The sequence below is a fragment of the Ambystoma mexicanum genome, chromosome 9 (genome assembly GCF_040938575.1).
Source record: "Ambystoma mexicanum isolate Mex_15411 chromosome 9, UKY_AmexF1_1, whole genome shotgun sequence".
Lineage (NCBI taxonomy): Eukaryota > Metazoa > Chordata > Amphibia > Caudata > Ambystomatidae > Ambystoma > Ambystoma mexicanum.
In genome coordinates this window covers 457,486,221-457,508,749 of record NC_090931.1, presented here as the reverse complement: position 1 = coordinate 457,508,749, position 22,529 = coordinate 457,486,221, and the positions used below count along the sequence as shown (strand labels likewise).

Below are 22,529 nucleotides of genomic sequence, written 5' to 3'. Positions count from 1 at the left end.
TTTTTAAGAGACGAGGGTGGTGCTGCAGACGCACTGCTTCTTCATGCCCAAGGTGCCGTCGGAATTTCACCTCAACGAGCCCTTGGTGTGACCTGTGTTTTTCCTGACACCTTTGTTGCCGGCTGAAAGGACGATGCACTCGGTGGATGTGGCTAGAGTTTTATGTGGCCTGCAAGAAGAGATTCCTGAAAACTTCTCAGCTTTTTGTGAAATTTGGTCCTGTGAACCATGGGAAGGCCCTGTCCAAGGCTTCCATTTCCAGGTGGCTCTCCGGCTGCATCACTCACTGTCACAGGTTGCCAAACCGACCGCTTCCTGGCCGTCCAAGAGCCCATTCTACCAGAGCGATAGCTGCTATAACGGCGTTCCTGTCTGGTGTGGACATCTGCAGGGCTGCTACGTGGAGGTCGACGCACACCTTCGAGATTCTACTGCGTCAACACGGATTCCAGGGAGGAGTCCAGAGTCTGCCAAGCAGTGCTGCGCAACCTGTTAGCTTGAAGGTGAGCCTGGTGAGGAGGTAAGAGATTGCTTCTGTTGAGCCTTGCCACCTCCCGTGGTTGTGCATGTGTGTACTGCAAAGTTTTCTTTATTCATGAGCATGTGAATCCATGCCAGACCCCATGCTGGAGAAGGAACAAGTTACTTACCTGTAACTGTTCTCCAGCATCGGTCTGGCATGGATTTACATGCGAACCCTCCCGCCTGCCCCTCTGCGGCTTTTCGTTTGGTCCTTCTGCCACTTTTTGTGCTACCAAATCTGAAGATGGCTGCCAGAGGAGGGGTTTAGGTCGAGGGCAGTCATTGGCTGGGGGCAGTATGACCCTGAGCTCATTGATTGGTTTATAGGAGAAAGACCGTTTAGAAACTTTTACCAAGGATTCCCAGCCTGACGACAGGGAATATTCATGAGCATGTGAATATGCTGGAGAAGTAAGTAACTTGTTCCTTATAATACATTTGGGTGACTGGCCTAGAGTTTGGAATAGCTTGTTGGTTCAAGTTGGCACTAGAATAAGTCTAAAAGGAAGGGTTGGAGTTAAGGTGGGACTAAATGATCCCTTGCATAATAAACCAGCTGTCAGTGTCTAGGATGGGGTTAGAGTGTGAATTAGTGTTTGCCTTCTTTAACAAACGGCCCACTAAAGAGTGCAGGATGTAACCTGAAAGAACATGGTTGGCTGCAAACTGATGCAGTGTTAAATTAAAATGAGTAAGGTTGTGTTTTAAAGGAGAGCTGCTCCCCAATGATCTGTGTCATATCGCACTCAGAAGTGGCTACAACCTGCTGCCTACTGTTGGCTCAATATACACTGAGGAAAATGGATGAGCAAGAACATTAATGAATATAAATGTGTCTGATTTCGGCTGTCTCTAAGCTAACCATAATGGAAGTTCCACAATTTACATATCTATTTTGAAGCTCAACATTAGGTAACTAGTCCGCCCCAATCCCTCCAGATGAGAGGCTGGGTTTCTTGTGGCTGCAACAGCCAGAATGAACACACACAGACTCCAATACATTTGTCCTTCTTCCGTAGCCATTCACTTATGAGCTGTCTTGTCAGAATTGTATTACAATGGTTGTGCTGACGATGCAGTGACCTTACCACTGCCTCAGATTTCTTGTATGTTCTCAATAGTGCACAACTTCCAATAGCAGCGCAGCAAGCCTTCACTGAGTCCTTGCGTCACTCAATTAACCTGAAATGGTTATTTCGGTACTTGTTTCTGAAACTGTTTAACTTGGAGCATAAAGAACGAGGTTGTCACTCCTCACAGGGTCTTTCGGGAGCCACCTAGACTGCGGCTGACGGCTGTGTTCAGCAATTCTTTGCACACACCATGGACACAACAAATGTCATCAACCAGGCACCATCCTGTGCTTTGGCGTTTCCCTGATCCATGTATCACAATCCGAAGACAATTAAGCATCTCTGTTACTGACAATACTTTTCAAACCCCTTGCAGTGCTTCTCAATAACACAGCTTGGGCTACCACACCTGCCATACCCTTGGGTTCAAGCTTAGAAACTCCTAACATACATACATCGTTCTTGAGGAGCTTCTGAGATCTGGCTCAAGACACAGAGGAAGGGGGAGGCTTTTCCAGAGGAGGTAGCCAGCCAAGGAAAGACATCAGCTACCAGCTTGCTGTTTAGAGAAGCGCTTGACATGCAGAGAGTTGGCACCGGAGGAGCTTAAAGATCTTGAGGGAGAATATTTGGTGAGAGCCGCTTGTAGATGGTGGTCCCATCATTATTTGGGACTAATAATAAATGATATGTACTTATTGTGTATTTGTAAGGCACTTCATCAAGTTAATTGTGTTTCAAATCACCCACATGGCAAAGGGGAGGCAACATGGGACGAAAGGCAAATATAATAGTAATGAAGAGAAAGAAAGAGGCAATGCTACTAGCCCTTGTGAGCATTCAGAACGTGCAAGTGCAGGCAGGGGGGTAAGTGCTAAGAGTAAGTTGCAAGCAGCTGTTAAGTGGTTGGCAAAGATCACTTGGTAAGAGTGGTCAACTGCCAATACAATAGGTGCAGGCCTGTGAGACCGCACAGGCCCAGTGGGCGCCCAAAGACAAGTGCTGGGAGTGGGCAGAGGTTGAAAGTGATTGGGGGTCAGGGGGGAGACCAAGACGCAGAAGGACACATAAGCGCCCTGGTCACCAATCTCAGCGACTGTGTGATTTAGCAAGGGTGGGAGAGGAGGAGAAGGAGGAGGTGAAACAGAAATTCTTGAGGAGCTTCTGAGATCTGACTCAAGACCGAGAGGAAGGGGGAGGCTTTGCCAGAGGAGGCAGCGAGCCAAGGAAAGACATCGGCCACCAGATTGCTGTTTAGAGAAGCACTTGACACGCAGAGAGTTGGTGCCGGAGGAGCGTAAAGATCTTGGGGGAGAATATTTAGTGAGAGCCACTTGTAGATAGTGGTCCCCGGCCTCAGACAGCCTTGTGGAGGATGCAGAGGGAATTGAATTTGATCCTTGCAACAACCGGGAGCTGGTGAAGAGATTGTAGGGCTTGAGAGATGCGTTCCCTGGGCTTGAAGCCAAGGATAGGTCTAGCAGCCCTATTCTGGATAGGCTGGAGGGGACGTAGAGAGGACGAAGGTAGATTAAGGAAGAGGCTGTTGAAAGGTAGCCCAACTTACAGGGGTACCCCTTAAGTATACGGGTACCCCTAATCACGCTCACACCAAATTAAAGTTCACCCCTCTAGGGAATTAAGGGCAAGAGTCTTTATCTTGCAACAATAACAAGTTTAATCTTTACAGAAAATAAGGATGGGGGGCAAAGAACTCTGCTCCCTGAACGGCATTCTGTCCCTCACCGGTCCAAGCTCCTGCAGATTGGTGCCAAGCAGGAGCCTTATATACTGTTTAACTTGGTCACTGGATACTGGCAGGACTCATCCAAAACTGTCCTTCCCTTACAAGGGGTGCTGCAGTCTTCCTTGCTTCCCTCATGGCTAGGTTTCCGTTTAGGGCAAACTACTTTGCATACTGCTAGCCTATGCAAGAATACATGGTACCTCCTGTTTATCATCATTTTGCTACATTATGAACATATATATATATTTCTGAGGCTTGTGGAATCTGCTTAGATCACATGCTGTGCATAGGCCGACATCTAGTGGAAGCTGCGGAGTATTACAGTTTGTTTTTCGAAAGTCGAAAATGGGCGTCGACACAGGCGTGCCAGTAATACTATCCCTAGTGTGACGTCCACTGTACCCAAGATCCCTCACGCGTGTAGGATCCTCAGATTGTTTTTTTCCGCCATACTGGTCGGAAGCATCTTGCGGAGTTCCCTGGCCTTAGCCATACTTTTGCTGTTATTATAATTTTAATTCTTATTCATTCCCTTCCCCACCCCAACGTCGACCCTCAACCTCGACGACGGCTGGAGAAGTCATCGACCGTCGACTGCTGCACGACGGATCTGGGCCTCGGTAGGCCGCTGGCCTCGGCCCGGGCCTAGTAGGCCGCTGGCCTCGGCCCTTACAAGTAGGGAGAGTGGGGGGTGGTACATACTCTTCACTCTTGATATATAGTTACATTTATATATATTCCTACACTTAGCAGCCCGCTGCCTTAAGGTGCGTATGGAGGGTACCCCTTTTCAATTCTGCCCCAAGTGCAATCGCTAATACCCTTGGGTCGACAGGCACGCCACGTGCAATCTCTGCTTGCCGAGGGATCACCCCGAAGCGAACTGCAGAGCGTGTAGTAGGTTTAAACCTAAGACACTTAAGGACCGTTCGACAAAGCGTTGGGCCCACCACGCCAGGCAGGAGGCCATGGCAGCGGAGGGCGCCTTCAGCGATGGCAGCGACGCCGTACTTTCGGACGGCGAGGGCATTACGGCGTCGAAAGACAGCCGACGAGCGCAGGTCCCCGACCTCGGAAGGTCGTCCGGCAAGGCGGCTATGGGGAAGACCCCCGGCGACGCAAGCGCTACACACCTAACACACACTAAACACACTAAGACCAACCGGACCTCGACGACGTCGACTTCCCGGAAAGAGGCACAAAAAGAACGGTCCGACTCGGTGTCCTCTGGGCGCTCTCGATCGAGATCGCCTCACGACGCAAGGCAATCATCCACTCTTGCCAAGAGTGCCTCGCTACACACACTAACGGAAGTTCGATCGTCGGGAGACGAAGACGACTTCCACCCCCAGGCCGCGCTCCAAGATACCGAGACCGCGGTTAACACCAGTGAGGCCCCACGCCCGAAGCACACAGATACCTTTCCAGACCCTCGACGCCAGGCGTCGAAAGTCTCTGGGGCCCCCAAGGGACAGGGAAAACATTTTTCCACGCACGGAGAAGGGGGGAAACAGCGGAAAGCACAGCCTTCCACCCCTGTAAAGCCTAAGCAGACAAGCAAACACAAGTCTACCCTTGAAAATAAATCACCTGCTAAAGTAATACCCTGTTCCAGGGAATGGTCCAGTGAAGACATAGACAGGGTTATGTCTAGGATGTCTTCCTTAGCTGATTTTTATGATAAGAACCCAGAACACTTTCTTTCATATAACCCTCAAGGGGCCACACCCTCAGGCTCCTCCGATCCCATCCCGCTAAGTAAAAAGCCCCGGGTCGAAAGACCTGAACCCTTCGAGGTTCAGCCTTACTCCACTTCATATTCTACTCCACTCCCCAGTTACCAGGGACAAGTTTTCCCTAGAGAGGACCAGGAGTTGGACATGATGGAAGAACAAACCGGGACAGATTACTATGCGGAGGATGAGGACTTGGAGGAGGGAGAAGATGAGCAGGAAATTTACAGAGTAGATTCCCCAGTACAAAGCGAAGCCCCAGTTACTGACTCTCCAGTTGATAACCAGCCCCTCCTTAACGAGGTTCTCGCCCGAGCAGCGGAACACTTCCACATCGACACCCACGGTGTACAGGAGGAAAGGGACTTCGCGGAGGAGTTTGTAGGAGAGAGAAGACCAGTCGCTCAGACCATCCCTATCCTCAAATCCATCCAACGAAGAATAGATCCTTCCCTGGTGAATCCGAACCTCACCAGAGCTGTCAACCCCAGAATTGAAAAGATTTTCCGGGCAGCCCAGTCTGACCCTCTGTATATAAGGGGACATCTTAAACCAGATTCCCTAGTGGTTACCAACACTAGAAAAAGGGCTGGCACGCCCTTATCTTCATCAGAAGCTCCTCCCGACAAGGAGAGCAAAAAACTTTACGGGTTTGGCAGGAAGGTAGCCTCAACGTCCGCCTACCAAGCAAGGATTGCGAATTCCACCACCCTGTTGGCTAGTTACAATTGCCATCAATGGGAAGAGGTCGCGGCGCTCATTGCCTCTGCTCCAGAACCATTAAAGGGCCAGCTGGCTCGGATCTCGGCAGAAGGGAGAGCCGTGTCTGGTTGCATTTTAAAAGCAACTTTCGACGCCGCTGACAACGCAGGGAGATTGATAGCAGAAGGTACTGTTATCAAAAGACATGCGTGGTTACGGCAGTCGGGATTCAAGACAGAAACCCAGGCTTCTTTAATAGACAAGCCAGTGGAACCCGACCTATTGTTTGGGAAAGCGGTCGAAGACGCACTTAAAAATGCCAAAGATGAATATGAGACTCTCAAATCCCTTGGCCAGCTTACCAACAAACCCCCTAACCAGAGGGGGAACAGTAATTTTCGTCGCCCACGCGGACAAAATTCACAAAGAGGCAACTATGCCCAGGGACAGGGTACACAATGGAATAACAACCAGCAGTCTACCCAGAGTTACGGCAGGGGTAACAAGAGAGGTCGTGGAAGAGGCAGAGGCAGCCCCAACAAGGGAGGTGGCACGCCTCCACCAAAACAGTGACGCTCAGTTCAGGGTCCCTTGCCACGCAACCCCAGTAGGGGGACGCATTTCCACCTTCACCCAGGCTTGGGAAGGGATCACCTCAGACAGATGGGTGCTGTCAACAGTATCCGCAGGATATTGTATAGAACTACTGCAGCGTCCCCGGAACCATCCTCCACGACAAAGAGTGCACTCCCTAGAGCATCAAAGGATCCTTCTCGAGGAGATCGCCATTCTGCTAGAAAAGGACGCGATAGAACTCGTCCCAGGACACCAGGTAAACAAGGGTATCTATTCAACTTACTTCCTTGTGCCAAAGAAAGATTTGACAATGCGCCCAGTATTAGACTTGCGGCCTGCCAACAAGTATGTCAAGCCCCAAAAATTCCGTATGACCACGCTACAAGAGGTAATCCCCCTCCTAAAAAAGGGGGATTACATGGCAACCTTGGATATGAAAGATGCTTATTTTCATATTTCCATGCTCCCAGCGCACAGAAAGTACTTACGCTTCAAGGTAGACAGTCGCCACTACCAATTCAAGGTACTGCCCTTCGGGATAGCTTCTGCACCAAGGGTATTCACCAAGGTACTGGCGGTGGCGGCTGCACACCTACGCAGGGAAGCAATCCCGGTGTACCCTTATCTGGACGACTGGCTCATAACGGGGGAGACCCCAGGAATTTGCAGGTCAAACATTCAGAGGACTATCGACCTCCTCCACGAATTAGGCTTCTCTATCAACGAGAAAAAGTCAAGTCTGGTGCCAAGCACCTCAAAACAATTTCTAGGAGCTATCCTAGATACTCAGAAAGGATTGACCTTCCCTTCGGAAGAGAGAATTCGGAATATACTTCTGCAAATTCCGCATTATCAGTCAGGTCAACAGATAACAGTACGCAAAGCTATGCGGTTACTGGGCATGATGGCGTCATGCATTTACCTGGTCCCCCACGCGCGTCTGCGCATGCGTCCCATGCAGGAATGGTTGGCGAAACAGTGGTCTCAGGCAAGTGGTCATTGGGACGATCTAGTGGTCGTTTCGCCAACACTCGTACAGAGCCTACACTGGTGGACAAGAGAGAATCTCGCAAAGGGGAAACCCTTTTACAATCCCGAAGTACAAGCCGTGGTGACTACAGATGCATGCCTGACTGGGTGGGGAGCTCACCATCTCCACCACACAGCTCAGGGTCTCTGGTCTCACTCAGTAGCCAAGAACCACATCAATCTGCTAGAGCTTCTGGCAGTATTCCGAGCGCTAAAGGCGTTCGAGCCCCATCTACTGAACTTGTCGGTGCAGATCAGGACGGACAGCACGACAGCCATGTTCTATCTGAACAAGCAAGGGGGGACTCGTTCACCAAATCTGTCCAAGCTTGCCCAGAAAATCTGGATATGAGCACTCAGACGGAACATCTTCCTGTCATCGCAACATGTTCCAGGGGAGCTCAATTCCCTAGCGGATGCTCTAAGCAGAGACTCCCTCCCAGAAGAACACGAATGGGTCCTTCACAGAGACGTGGTAGAAGATCTCTTCTCTCAGTGGGGTTTCCCCACTATAGACCTATTCGCCACAAGCGAAAACAAACAATGCCCAGGATTTGCATCCAGGTTCCCCCAACCGGACTCCCAAGGGAATGCCCTGTGGATGAACTGGTCAGGGATGTTTGCGTACGCTTTTCCACCAACTCCTCTCATCAGGAAGGTGGTGTACAAGATGAACAAGGAATCGATGACGCTCATCCTAGTTGCTCCCATGTGGGCGAGACAACCATGGTTTCCACACCTACGCAGGATGGCGGTGTGCGAACCCATCAGACTCCCAGCTTGGTACAACCTACTGTCCCAGCAACAGGGTCAAACAGTGCATCAGGAACCCAACTCTATGAACCTAGCAGCATGGCTCCTGAAGTCATAGAGTTTGGACATCTCAAATTACCACAGAGGTGTATGGACATTCTAAAGGAGTCCAGGAAACCAAATACAAGGCACTGTTACTTTGATAAGTGGAAAAGATTCGTTATCTGGTGCCAGAATAAACAAATCAACCCGGTTGATTGCACTCCTTCCAACGTTGTGACATACATGCTCCACCTGCTGGATGCAGGGTTGGTTTTTAACTCACTGAAAGTACACCTGGCAGCCCTCTCGGCTTACACCACATCCCATAACAAGGTCTCGTGGTGGAAAGTGCCAGTGGTTAAAGCCTTCATGGAAGGAGTAAAGAGACTTCACCCTCCTATTTCGAACCCACCGCCAGGATGGGACCTCAACGTGGTGCTAGCTAAGCTCATGGGACCCCCATTCGAACCCATGCATAAAAGTAGTCTCAAACACCTGACTTATAAAACGGCCTTCTTAGTAGCCATTACCTCCATAAGAAGGGTCAGTGAAATTCAGGCTCTGTCAGTGCAAGATCCTTTCTTTACTATCCACAAGGACAAACTGGTTTTACGCACACACCCTAGGTTCTCACCTAAATTCATATCCAAGTTCCATGTAAACCAGTCCATCGAGCTTCCGGCTTTCTTCCAAAACCCACAAAGCTCGGCTGAGGTGAAACTACACACCCTAGATGTGCGTAGGGCGGTCCTATACTATGTAAATAAGACCAGACCGCTAAGGAAAACAGATCAACTGTTTGTCTCCGTAGCTACAGGCAGAGAGGGGGATCGCGTCTCTAAAGGCGCTATCTCGAAGTGGATTATCAACTGTATACAGCTGTGTTACTCTCTTTCTGAAAAGACTCTGCCTTTTACGCCAAGGGCCCACTCTACTAGAGGCATTGGTGCCACTCTGGCTTTCATTGCAAATGTTCCCCTCGACACCATTTGCAAAGCGGCTACTTGGAGCTCTATTCACACTTTTACTCAGCATTACTGCATTGACACTCATTCCAAGACAGATACACAAGTGGGACAAGCGGTTCTAAGACACCTGTTTGCTCATGACCCTTCTCACATCCCACCTCCTTCTTCTGGTACTGCTCGCTAATCTATGCACAGCATGTGATCTAAGCAGATTCCACAAGCCTCAGAAGGGATACATTACTCACCGTAATCGTATTTCTGATGCTTGTATCTGCTTAGATTCACATGCGACCCACCCTTCCTCCCCTCCGAGAGAAGGCGCATGATTGCTTGTAGTCTTACCTTTCTGTTTATCTGCTTGGATTATCTGTACTCACGCTACTCCTCATGCTTCCTCATGTCAGAAAAAATACAATCTGAGGATCCTACACGCGTGAGGGATCTTGGGTACAGTGGACGTCACACTAGGGATAGTATTACTGGCACGCCTGTGTCGACGCCCATTTTCGACTTTCGAAAAACAAACTGTAATACTCCGCAGCTTCCACTAGATGTCGGCCTATGCACAGCATGTGAATCTAAGCAGATACAAGCATCAGAAATACGATTACGGTGAGTAATGTATCCCATATACCTTCCTGCCATACTCTCCACACTTTACTCATTATACTCATACTTGTATATAGTCTTAAAATCTCTTTTAAACCTGGTTTCATAATTCTGTATGTCATGCATTCAGTCTTAGCCTACTTGGGCTTTTCATGGACAGGAAACAGCTGCTCAGCCACTTTGTGTGCTCTGCCAGAGCTAGCAGAACACCACTTCAATGCCTGTAAACTATTTTTAGCACAGGCTGCATTCCTTTTGGCACAGAGCCTACTTCTGTCATGCGTTGAGAAAAACTAAATACAATTTAACATTTTTACAAATGTATCCAGCTAATAGTTATATACCCTTATATTTAAATAACTGATTTCTTTTTAGTGGCCCTCATCCCCTCTGGACTCTTATTTTGCTTACAAATAATTAAAAAAAAAGACTTTCCTAATTCTAAAGCGATTGGGGGGTGCAGGAAGGCGCTAGCTCCTCCCCAACACTGTTGCAGTAGTCCAGCCTAGAGAGAGTACTAGAGCTCTAGAGACATTGAGCTTCTCGGGGGAAAGTGAGGAAAGGAAGGATTCCTTTGAGGGGGTGGAGTTGAAAGTGGGCCTTCTTGGCAAGGTCCTGGATGTGAGGTAGAAAGGAAAGAGAGGAGTCGAAGATGACTCCCAAGGTTTCTGGCTTCAGATGGAGAAGGGGGCGAGCCCATATAGCGTGGCCAGAGTGAAGGGAAGAAAGATGGAGCCGGAGTCCCAATGGGAAGCATCTCAGTCTTGCTGGCATTGAGGCAGAGATCATTGGCTGCACACCAGTACTGGATGGCAGATAGGCAGTCAGGAAGGATGGAGGAAGTAAGGAGAGGATCAGAGGGAGGTTTGAAGAAGAGTTGTGTGTCATCTGCATAACACTGGAAGCAAGGGGAGAAAGTGGAAATTAGTTGTGCAAGCGGAGCAAGATGGATGTTGAGAGAGCCAGGGGGAAAGGTTGGAGCCCTGGGGAATGCCACAGGTGGAGATAGAGGTGGGAGAGTAGAAAGAGCCCAGGATAACCTGGGAGGGAAGGTCAGTGTGGAAGGAGATCAGCCAGTCCAGTGGTATCGTGGAGCCGTTTTATGAGGATAGAGTGGTTGACTGTATCAAATGCAGAGGAGAGTTCAAGTAGAATGAGACTGTTCTTACTGTGCCCGGTTCGTCCGGCATGAAGGCAGCCAAGGGAGGTCCAACGCCTTCCTGCTCGACCTAGAGTAAGAAACCTGTTCCTGCATTGATAGTCAACGCTCACCTAGAGTCGCAAAGCCCCTAGATTGGCGGATATTCTGCAGGATTCAAGTTATGTACCAGAATCGCAACTGAGTTCTTCGACTCAATGCGGCAATCTTTGATGGGGAAGGTACAACAGGTTCTTTTGTAATTTAGCCACTTATGGGCTTGGCCATGGATCCACTGCCTGACTTTATGGCAGACCAATCAGGGTTTCTAGAGGTATCGGAGAGCATTCATGATGCTAGGTGACTAGACGTGTCCCCGGCGGTCGAGATTCAACAGGCTGGCTCTTAAGTGCATCCTAACGCTTGGTACCACAAGGCAGCCAAAAGGTCATCGTGACACTCAATGCAGTACGACTGTTAAGGAGAAATCTCATTTCTGTGCTAATTCCCTTCAACCTTAGAGACCCCCAGCTCTTTTGCTGGACTTTAGGACTTTTAATTTTTATCCTGGAGTAAGTGAGACCTTTTTCTCATTCTCTCATGTATTTTTGATCTGATTTGGACTCTGTTTCTCTTTGGTTTTGTAGTCTGACAAACTCCATAGGCATCTTCCTTTTGTATTGTGACACACAGCACCTTCACTGCAGTGTCACAGGGAAGTCCTTTGGATTTCGCATAAGGTTTAAATACCTTCTCTTGGGTGAACTACTGTTCCCAAGAGTAGTAAAGTGAAATTGACTTTACTTACCTGTTTTTTCCTATGTAGGTCCAGAACACCCCCATTTTATGTGGAAGTGCTGGGAGGGAGGGGTTATTTAGTAGCCCCTTTTCCTACTTACTCATGTAAAAAAATGTACGTTACCCTCACAACTTTAAATGGCTGATGGCAGTGGTTTAATTTTCCTGTCATTTTGCTTTTTTACCGCAGGCTGAATCCTTAGCTGCGAAGGGACGCTGTGTTGAGCGGACGAGCGCCACCTCCCATACTTGGCCCCACTCGCTCCGCGAAGTGGCTAGCTAAGTGAGACACAGTTGAAGCAGTACAAACAGTACAATCAAGAGCTGTGCTAACATCGGCGGTTTTCAGAGCACGACGAGGGAAGTCCCACCATGTAAGGAGCATTAAGGTGGGCGTGTTTGATAATTGGCTCGAGGAGCCCTCGTGTGCTTTCTCGACTCTGAGAACGCTGAGGGTTGGTCTTTACTGCACCTTTACACATAGTAAGTGCCCTCAATTTATTAAGGCATACTGTTAGAGGGGGAGGGGGGGGGGGGCTAGCCGCAGGAAGACTGTGGGAATCATTTCTTTGATTCGTGCGCCGGCCCGAAGTTTCGCACCGGACCTGAGGGTCAGAAAGTTGTAGCCCTCATTTATTAGTTGTGATCCTGTTCGAGCATTCCTAAGGAGCGTCTGCCGGGGGATGCAACCCTACTCCCGTCCTCCTCCTTATCTCCTCCAGTTTAAGAACTATCGCCTGTGCAAAGAAGTTCCAAAAGTATGTCTACCAGCAACCTAACTTTGGAAGAAATGCCGAGTGGGGCGGGGGAGTCGTCAGTCACACTATCACCTAATGAGGCCCCATTATCATTAATTGTGGACGCTGCGGCGCAGAAAGACAAAGAGCTGCATAATGGTACTGGTAATGTATAGGCAGCACAGGTAGCTTAGGGGCCTGGACGCCCCTCTGATGCACCATCGACGAGACATCCCCCCATTAATATAATGGTGGAAATAGGCTGCTCAACAACCTCAGCTGTTAACACACTTCAACTAGATAAATGCCTTACCCCGCCCCAAACCCTATAATACTGGAGGAGTTGAGTGGAAACGTAAGCACTACAGGAGTCATGGTGGAAAACATGGACAGTTTGAATACCGAAGCCAGGGGCTCGATCGTGGAAAAGGCAGTGGAGGACATGGGCATTTCTGGTGACACTCCCTTAACAGCTGGGGGGCGGACACCCTAACCCTGGACAAATCTGCTCATACGATTTATATATTTGGCAAACCTTCACTCAATCAGCCATCTAAAAAGTTGAATCAAGCATCTATTCAATATGGAAGCCACCCTCTCTCACATCAGCAACCCTGGCCTCTAAACAAAGGTTATTTTATCGGAGAAGAGAAGACACTCTCCCAAAAAGTGTACTCGAAGATACACAGGACAGATGAGTCAAGCCCCAGGATTAAGGGTGGGTTGGTTTGTATTCCAGTGAGAGGCCCACATGTAATATCTCCAGGGGTCCTCACAAGGAGGCTAAGGGCCCTAACGTCAAACATCGATTGGGTCAAACTACTTCCAATGTAAAGACTAACTCCAGAAACCGTATGGATCATTCTCAGATACATTGGATGGAGCAATCCTTATCAGATGAAGTTCTGTTAATGGACATGGCAGCGTCACAAATGGAGGATCAGGCCTCCTTTAAAGGGCAAGTTGACACTAACACAATTGCGATCCTAACCATGACCTTGGTCCCCTATATGATGAAATTGCAAGAGACTCTAAATGATCAAATTCGGGATCAGTCAACTTTGCTTGCAATGATTAATTTAAAGATGGTGTTCATAGAAGGCTTTGTTACAGCCATACAGTCCAAGTTGGAAAATAATACAGAAAACATAACTGAGATCTTGCATAGCATCACCGAATCATTCAGGACAAAATCAAGAGACGGGCTAGTTTGGATAAACAGTGGGATGCTGCCCAAGCAGAACTAGTAGCTACAGGTACTATGACGGACTTGACAATTATGGAGACGGAGAAACCGAACACCCTAACTACAAAGATTCTTACAGCCCAAAAAGAGAGAGGGCCTATGGCCCCAGAAATATCTGAGTTGGATGCAGCCCCACGGCCATCAGTCTTGGCCTCCATCCTCTAGGAAGGGGATGGGCAACAAGTGGACCTCTCCATACTGGCTCCACTGTTACCTGATCCTAAAAACCATACAAAGGCCCCTACTAAGCTGAGGGGCTTGACAGACCTGCAGAGGAAATATGAGATCTTCTCTAAACTAGGCCCAGAGGCGAACAAGGGATCGTCTACCCAAACAAAAAGATCACTCCTAAAAGGGGTACTATCAAAGAAAATTAAATTACAAAAAAAGCAAAAACCACTTTCGAAAAAGGGCCAACCTATTAAAACCAGGAGTTCAGACCCTGCTATTCAAAGCGTTAAGGTACCCAGTACAGGTGATTCTGGCAAGCAACCTGAAGGCTAAGATACTGGGAGTGCTGTCTACACAAACAACTTAATTCCTGTAGAAGCAAGGGTCCCTCTGGCCTCCGAGCAGCGGACAGGGCTGGAATCTACTAATCGGTAAGAAGAGACAGCGGACCTAATGAATCTCTCCACTTACACCATCACTGAAAGTGAAGCTAGCAGTCTGGATGAAGAAATGAATAACCTGTCCATTACAGATAATGGCCAATATACTAATGGCGCAGTAGAAGAGGTGACGTCAGGGGTAGAGGGTTAACCAGCCCGGGAGGCCACAACCAGGAAGGGCTCTATCATTAGGAAAATTGTTGAAATAGCACATACCCCAACCTTAAAAGAGAAAAAAGGAAGACGAAGAAAATCAAGTTCAGAAGACAAGATTGAGGAACTACCTGCCCCTTTTATCCAGATAACGGCTACAAGATCTAGAAGACTTTCAGTTCGACCATTTAAAACACTAGATCAAAAAAGGAATATAATCAACTGCTCTCTTGGTAAAAGATAAAAAAAAAAAAAGCCAGAGGAGGAAGGGTTGAGAACCCAGCGTGAGGTCACTGGGGACTACACCCGCCGTTTATATCGGCTGCTTCTTCAAAGAATAATGCAGTTTAACGACAAACTGATGTTGAACAGGGCAAATACAGTACGCCTTTTACACTGCATGCATTCTTTAAAAGGAATCAAATTGGCTGACCTGTACCCGATTGAGTTCCCAGAGGAAGAAAGACTTGACAAAGTGGTCCTGTATGTGTGAACATTAGAGAGTCAAAAACTCCTACTGGGTGAGGGAAGGAGACTAATGCCTTTGGGATTTTCTCTCTCAGATTACGACGCGGGTGCCGATCCATCCAACTTTCTCAATGAGAATTGTGATGAAAATAGGAGGCAAAGAGCAAACAAGTGTAATATGGTGCGCCCAAGAGGTGACGCCATAAAGCTCCCCAATCATGGAGTTCAGAGGCAGGAAGCCTCTCGGACACTGAGAGGACATTTTCAAATTAGTGGAGAATACCCGGCCCCCAAGACACTTAGTTCAGCGCAGGGACAATTTAAGATCGGGTACTCAAAATGACTCCTGGGCCTGGCTTGCAGGTGGAGATACATCGGCAGAGCCGCCATTTGGCACTGAAGACACTTCCTCGGAAGAACTGGTCAAGGACATCTATACTCTCCTGGAACACACAAGGCTTCTCCCACCTATTAGACGGATGGGAGTTTAACTTTTCTGATCATGATATCGTGTGTCTCCAGGAGACGTGGCTTTGAGAGAAACCATTACTAGAGGACTTTGCGGTTTATATACACCGTGCTACTATGCGCCCCTCTGGCCACCCCATGGCAGGTCTGCTCTTGGCATGGAAGAACACTTTGGCCGCAGGAGTTATCATGGAAAAATGCCCATCTTCCTTGATTCAAGCCCTCATGATTGCAAAAGGGGGGTCGGAAGGAGGCCCTATGCCACCCTTCGCACTTTAAATTTCTACTGGAACACTGCTTCCTCTGCTGCAGAGGGTTTCATAACCTCTGTGTTGAGATTCATTGAAGAGGCTATGGGGGTCTGGGCGGCCCTGGACATTTTGATCTGCGCTGCCTTAAATGATCACTGTTTTGACAGCAACAGAAACCCAATAAGAGATTGTACTCTACGCCACAAGAGGGACGACTTGAAGGACAGGAACATCCACATGGCCAATGTACAGACTAAAGGGGACATCCCTGCATCTTATACCCGGAGGAGAGGCAAGGACACAAAAGCTTGGACTATATCTTTGCCTCAGAGATTATGCTGTTTAACTTGACCTCCATGCGAGTGATGAAGGCGACTGTGAGTGATCACGACATGGTATCCGCCACTTTTAAGGGATGGAGGAGGATTGGCCCAACAAACTCATTGGACAATTTCACAGTGAACTCGGGAGGTAATAGGATGCAAATATCAAAGCCTAACACTGGACAAGTGTCCTCAAACAACGTACAACCAAAACCTCAGTCAAACCTGGTGGCGTTCAAGGAAGCGGGGTTTTATGCCCCCCACCCTGACCTTTGTAAAGCTGCACATGTTTGATATAGAGGTGCTCACAAAGAAGAAATTAAAAAAGCAGATAAAACGTTGCTTAAAAATTTACTATACTAATACTCTGGTTATAAAAAAGCTAACCAAGCAGTACAAAATCTGGCTGAAGGGACACTGGTGGTTAATGTACCAACGTGATGTAGAATTAGTGCTGAATACAGTATCCTCAAACGCATCAGATATGTGGAAACTATTTAACAACCTAATTGTTATGCAGGTTTCAGTCACTATCAACTCTGTCCCAGAGGAGGCGTAGACAAAGCACTTTAGTGCACTCTTCACTTCAAATAAAGCCGGACCTACGAATCAAGGCACGAGGAAAGGAGGTTGGCTTTTTTCAACAGATAGGGAGGACATAGAGAACTTAATTATTTCTGCAAATAATTCCGGGGCGGCAGGCCCGGATGGAATGTCTAACGGGACACTTAAGAAAAACCCTGAAAAATGGTCCTTCATCTTACACACTCTTTGTCTAAATTAAGAGAACAGGGGTAATACCGCTTTCCTGCTGCTCGTCTAATGTTGTCCCCGTTATTCAAGAAGGGCGATGGGTCAGATCTGGCAAATTACAGGCCTATCGCCCTCTAGGATGTGTCCGGCAAGATATTCGGAGCTGTGTTGTTGAAGGCAATTACATCTTGGACCAGGAAGTCGGGGCATAGCGACAAGAGGCAGGCGGGGTTTGTTAAAGGAATAGGGACCACCCTCAACCTCTTCCTAATTAACCTCCTTAAGTCCATAACAAAGCGGAAACCTTCAGGGAAAATTGACCTTGCTTCAATAGACCTGGCCCAGGGGTTCGATACTATAGATTATATACATTGTGTATAGGAGCTATATAAATAAACTATCATAGCATATCATTAGAGATGTTGGGCCAGAGTGTCAAGGGTCAGCAGTGGGTGTGGTTTATTTGTACATTCCTAAAGCTTTCAAAATCGGCTGCAGCCTTTTCTAGTATGGTCCTGGATGATGTCTGCTCCTGTAATTTTGCAACTAAACCTCGATCAAGCGTTTGAGGCCCATTGAGTGTGGGTAATTGTTACCTTTCTACAACCCCATTAAGCATTGTTCAGGGGGATAGATGCACAATGAAATTGATTAGAGAAGGTAACTGCTCTTTGAGGGCAAGCTTAACTGCAAAAGGACACTTGCTGCACACTATGAATCATACATTCAAGTGGACAGTTTGAGTTATTTGATCCAGATTTTATGGAAGGAAATGGCTTGCAATATTCAAACTGGTAGTACTCCCAGAAGAACCTATTTCTCTGGCGCAATATGGTTGCGCTCCTGTCAGTTTTGCCCTGGCCAGGAAGAAACTGAGATCAATCTCTTTGTATGTTCACTAAAGTAATTGGTCATCCTGTGATAATTCCTTTCAAAAGCTCATAATTTGGCAACAGCTTGTGCTTTGAAATGTTATAAGAATGTCCTCAATTTCCACCTTAATCTCAAACATAGCAGGTTGATATGCTATGCAGCCCGCTATTCCTGAAAGTATCCATCAATAAGTGCATGAAAATGTTTGCTGGCAAGGCTATGTTCTTTATCTGATCTTGTTCTTTTGTCGCTTCTAGGATTCTCAAAAAAGTATATAATTTGTATGTACTCTAGACTTGGACCGTCGTAGTGGGAGCATAACAGTGGAGTTCGTATCGCTATCCAAAGATGTCCCTGCCAATGTTCAGTGCAGTAAAAAAAAGAAAGATGGACCAGGAGAACCGTCAATTTAAGGATGAGTGGACTGAAGTGTTTTTTCATCGAGTCCAAACCTAATGTGTACTCGTGTCTCATTTGTCTCGAATGTCAAGGAATATAATATCCGCCGCCATTGTGAAACAAAACATTCACAATATAAGGAGTTGCAGGGGGAAGCGAGAATTAAGAAAGCTGAGGAGCTAAAAACACAGCTGACTAAGCAAAAGGGTGTTTTTGCCCAGAAATAAAAAGAATCTGAATGTGCCACCTTTGCAAGTTATAAGGTTGCACAGCTTATTGCAAGGTCAGCATGTCCTTTCACAGATGGGGATTTCGTTAAAGACTGCCTGATGGAGATTTACGAGGCAATGTGTAAAGAAAAAAAGATGCTTTTACAAATGTTCCCCTTTCACGTATGTGTATCCAGCGGCGTATTGTAGATATGGCTGACAATTGTTACAGCCAACTGAAAATGCGGTGTAAGGATGTCAAGTTCTTTTCAGCTGCCCTTGATGAGAGTACAGATGCAAGTGACACAGCCCAACTCTTAATTTTCATTCGGGGGATCGATAATGCAAAGTATTTCCGGAACTGGCTTCCCTGGTATCTTTGCATGGCAGGACTACTGGTGCTGATATTTTTAATGCCTTTCAAAAAGTCATTGATGATTTAAATTTGCCATGGGATGCTTTGGTAGGCATGACGACTGATGGCGCGCCAGCCATGGTTGGGGAGCAAAATGAGTTTATTGGCTGCTTGAAAAGGCACTTGGGCGAGAAGGCTGTCCATTTAAAAAAATTATCACTGCGTCATCCACCAGGCGGCATTATGTGCAAAACATTTGAAATTCACTGAAGTGATGGACTTTGTTGTGAAAACGGTTAATTTTGTCCGTGCATGCTCTTTAAATCACCAATTGTTTCAGGCGTTTTTAGAAGAGGTAAAGGCGGATTATAGTGATGTCCTATATCACACCGATGTCCGATGGCTTAGTCGTGGCAATGTGCTGAAGCGATTCTTTGCTTTACGGCATGAAATAAAAGCATTCCTTGATGAAAAGGGAATGGACCCTTCTGTCATACAAGATATTGACTGGGTAGCTGACTTTGCTTTTGTGACTGACCTGACAGGCCATTTCAATGATTTAAATTTAAAGTTGCAAGGAAGCCAAAATCTCAAATCAGATCTGTTTGAGGCAGTTTGTGCCTTTGAAATAAAGTTAAGGCTTCTGACAGCCCAACTGGAGAAAGGGATGCTGGTACACTACCCCGCATGTGCAGAGGTTTTCCCCCATGACAAGTATGTAGGATGGTATCGGCATGTGAAGGTCCTGAAGGAACTGCAAAATGTTTTTGAGAATAGTTTCTCACAATTCAAATCCCAGCGAGCCTCTTAAACTTTTTGCAGACCCTTTCTCAGCTGAGGTTGAAAGAGTGCAACCTGAACTGCAACTGGAACTGATTGAACTTCAGTGCTGTAGTGCCCTCAAAAATAAGCACAGAGAGATGCCTGTATTAGTCTTCTATCAGTCTCTGGACACTGCTCAATTCCCCAATCTGTCACAGGAAGCATTAAAGATGGTATCTATGTTTGGCAGTACTTACATTTGTGAGCAAGTGTTTTCACAAATGAAACTACATAAATCCAGCCTAAGGACAAGACTAACTGACTAACATCTCCATGCTATCCTGAGAGTAGGAACAACCTCACTGGAGCCCGAGATCCAGAAAATGACAGCTGAGAAACGCTGATAATGTTTCTCACTGATCAACTATGTCTGGTTCACTGTTTCATCCTGTATGATTTGGGGAAATATATAGTACAAAATGTAAGTTTGAAATACAAATAAAACGGTACACCTCCAAAAAGGTGTTTTTTCCAACTGTCATAGTGTTTGGTTGGGGGTGGGGTGTGCCATGGGCCATAGTATTTGGTTGGGGATGAGGTGCCCATGGGACATAGTGTTTGGTTGGGGTTGGGGGTGCCATGGGGCATAGTGTTTGGTTGAGGGTGTGGGGGCCATGGGGCATAGTGTATGGTTGGGGGTGGGGGCCATGGGGCATAGTGTTTGGTTGGGGTTGAGGGTGCCATGGGGCATAGTGTTTGGTTGAGGGGTGGGGGTGCCATGGGGCATAGTGTTTGGTTGAGGGGTGGGGGTGCCATGGGGCATAGTGTTTGGTTGGGGGTTGAGGGAGCCATGGGGCATAGTGTTTGGTTGGGGGTGAGTGGGCCATGGGGCATAGTGTTTGGTTGGGTTTGAGGGAGCCATGGGGCATAGTGTTTGGTTGAGGGGTGAGGGAGCCATGGGGCATAGTTTTTGGTTGGGGGTGGGAGCCATGGAGCATAGTGTTGCACTTCAAGAGTGAACCCAATAATAAAGCTAAAACAGTCACAGTTAGGAGATGTACATCCTTTGCTTTTTGAGGAAACCTGACTCAACAAAGGCCATACTCCTCTTGGGCAACCCAAACAGCAAACTATAGCAGTCCAAAATAACGGAATTCCAATCTAGGGTCAATAAAATATATATAATTTAATTAAACAGACGAGATACAATAACTAAATAGAAATAAATTATAACAATGGAAAATGTGTAGTACAAAATGTAAGTTTGAAATGCAAATAAAAATGGTTACCCCTCAAAAACATATTCTTTTTCCATGTGTTTAATACAAATTGGGGGTTTAAAAAGCCTCCTGCCACACCCCGCCTACCGCCCCGCCCACATTTACTTTTCGGCCCACTATAGCCCTCATGTAAGGTACTTTCGGCCCTCTGTCAAAATCAGTTGGGCACCCCTGCTATAGGATGTCAACAACTCTGGGATAAACTAACAAGATGGGACTGTCCAGAGGATTTAAGGGAAGCATTGAAGGTGCTACATTGAGATACTTCCCTGCAGGTTAGACTTGATAGAAGAGGCTCCCTGACAAGTTTCATAAAAACTTAAAAAGGGCTAAAGCAGGGCTGACCCTTGGTGCCAGCCACATTTAACTTGTTCATTTCAGACATGGACGCTGCGTTTCAGGCTATCGGATGTTTTCCACCACAGATAGATGTCCCAGTAGTTGTTTGCTATATGCAGATGATCTCAGACAAAGGTTGGTCTTCAAAGACAATTGCGGGCGCTGGAATCCTACGTGGATGATAATGGGCTAAGGGTGAAGGTGTCAAAATGTAGAATTTTGACACTGTGTGGAAAACCAGTACGGATTAATATGCATTGCCCCGTCTGGTTCCTGAAGGGAGATAAATTGAGCGAAGTTAAATCTATCTCGTACCTGGGAATGAACATCAACAAAATCTCAGCAGACGGGCAAAGGGAGGTCATTCTTAGAGGCAAGACCCGTAACCTAGGCGCTCAAGCGTGTCTTATATCTGGGAAATATTGCAAGTTCTTGTTAAAGCCCATCATAGAATGTTATCATCTTAAGGTTGCCCTGATTCTTATATACGGTGCAGAGGTTTCATTTTCTCTTCCGGCTTCGATTTTGGCCCAAATTGGAGGGCCTTTTCTGGTGAAGAGTTTTACGCCTTCCTTAGGGGGATACCTATTCGCATAATAACACGCAAACTTGGCCTTGGGTCCTTGTATGCTGTAAGAGGTTTTGTCTTATTGGGGTACATTCGGGATTTGGCTGTATTTTCTTACCATAAAAATATTGGCGGTAATTTGGTGGTAAACTAGCCTTACGTTTAGAGTGGGATTGGTATCACTCTATTTTAGTGACCATATCTTGTTAGCTTGTATTGGCAGTAATTTTAATGGCATCTTACGTTGCGGTATTTTCAGAATTATCTTATTCCTGTGGTATAGTGGTGAGCATGTTTTTTTTATATACTATAACCCCATCATAAAGCAAACCTTTCCTTTCTATTAGAATGCCTTCTAGTCGCCTGTAGAGAGCCCCATACTTAGAACACTTCAGAGAACCCAATGAGTTTATTCAAGGCGCCACCTATAGTTTGTGGCTGGTATTAATGGCTTATGTACATCCAGTAATCTAAGTGCCAGATTAGGCACCCCTTCCCTTCAACATGCAAGGAAGGAATCACTCATTATATTTTACACACACACATCTTTTACCTTGTAGATATTTACTACTGACTTTCTCTTGTTTGCTATTTCAACTACAGTGGTAAATTGGTAAATGCACTACTGCACTGGTATAAACATCACCTCTGCACCTCATATATAAATAATTCACAGATGCATGAATGACACCAAAGTCTGTTTTTTTAATATAAATTTTGTGTTGTTTTTTTAATATAAATTTTGCGTTAGATTACAGTTACAAACCACAAAGTCTTACCACATGATATTTACAGCATCACCTGCAAGATATAAAAAGACAAAACAGAAACAAGCAGGTATTTTGCAAACATAAATTTAAGTTCTCACGCTTTGAATATAGAGAGAGAAAAATAAACACACTTATTTCTAACCTCTCTGCACTGCCAATGGATTCTAGCAACACACGTGCACCATTTTTGTTTCCTCACTTGGCACAAATCTTACCAAGGACAGTAATCTTTGAAGTCCCCGCACTACCTCGCTGTGTTCGCAGATGCAGACCC

At 46.7% G+C, this 22,529-nt stretch overlaps 1 protein-coding gene across 4 annotated transcripts in view; it reads left to right on the top strand.

The window, feature by feature from the left end:
* The window catches only part of CUX1 (cut like homeobox 1), a 2,307,153-nt gene that overhangs the window by 1,482,713 nt on the left and 801,911 nt on the right, over window positions 1-22,529 (top strand). The window lies entirely within an intron of this gene.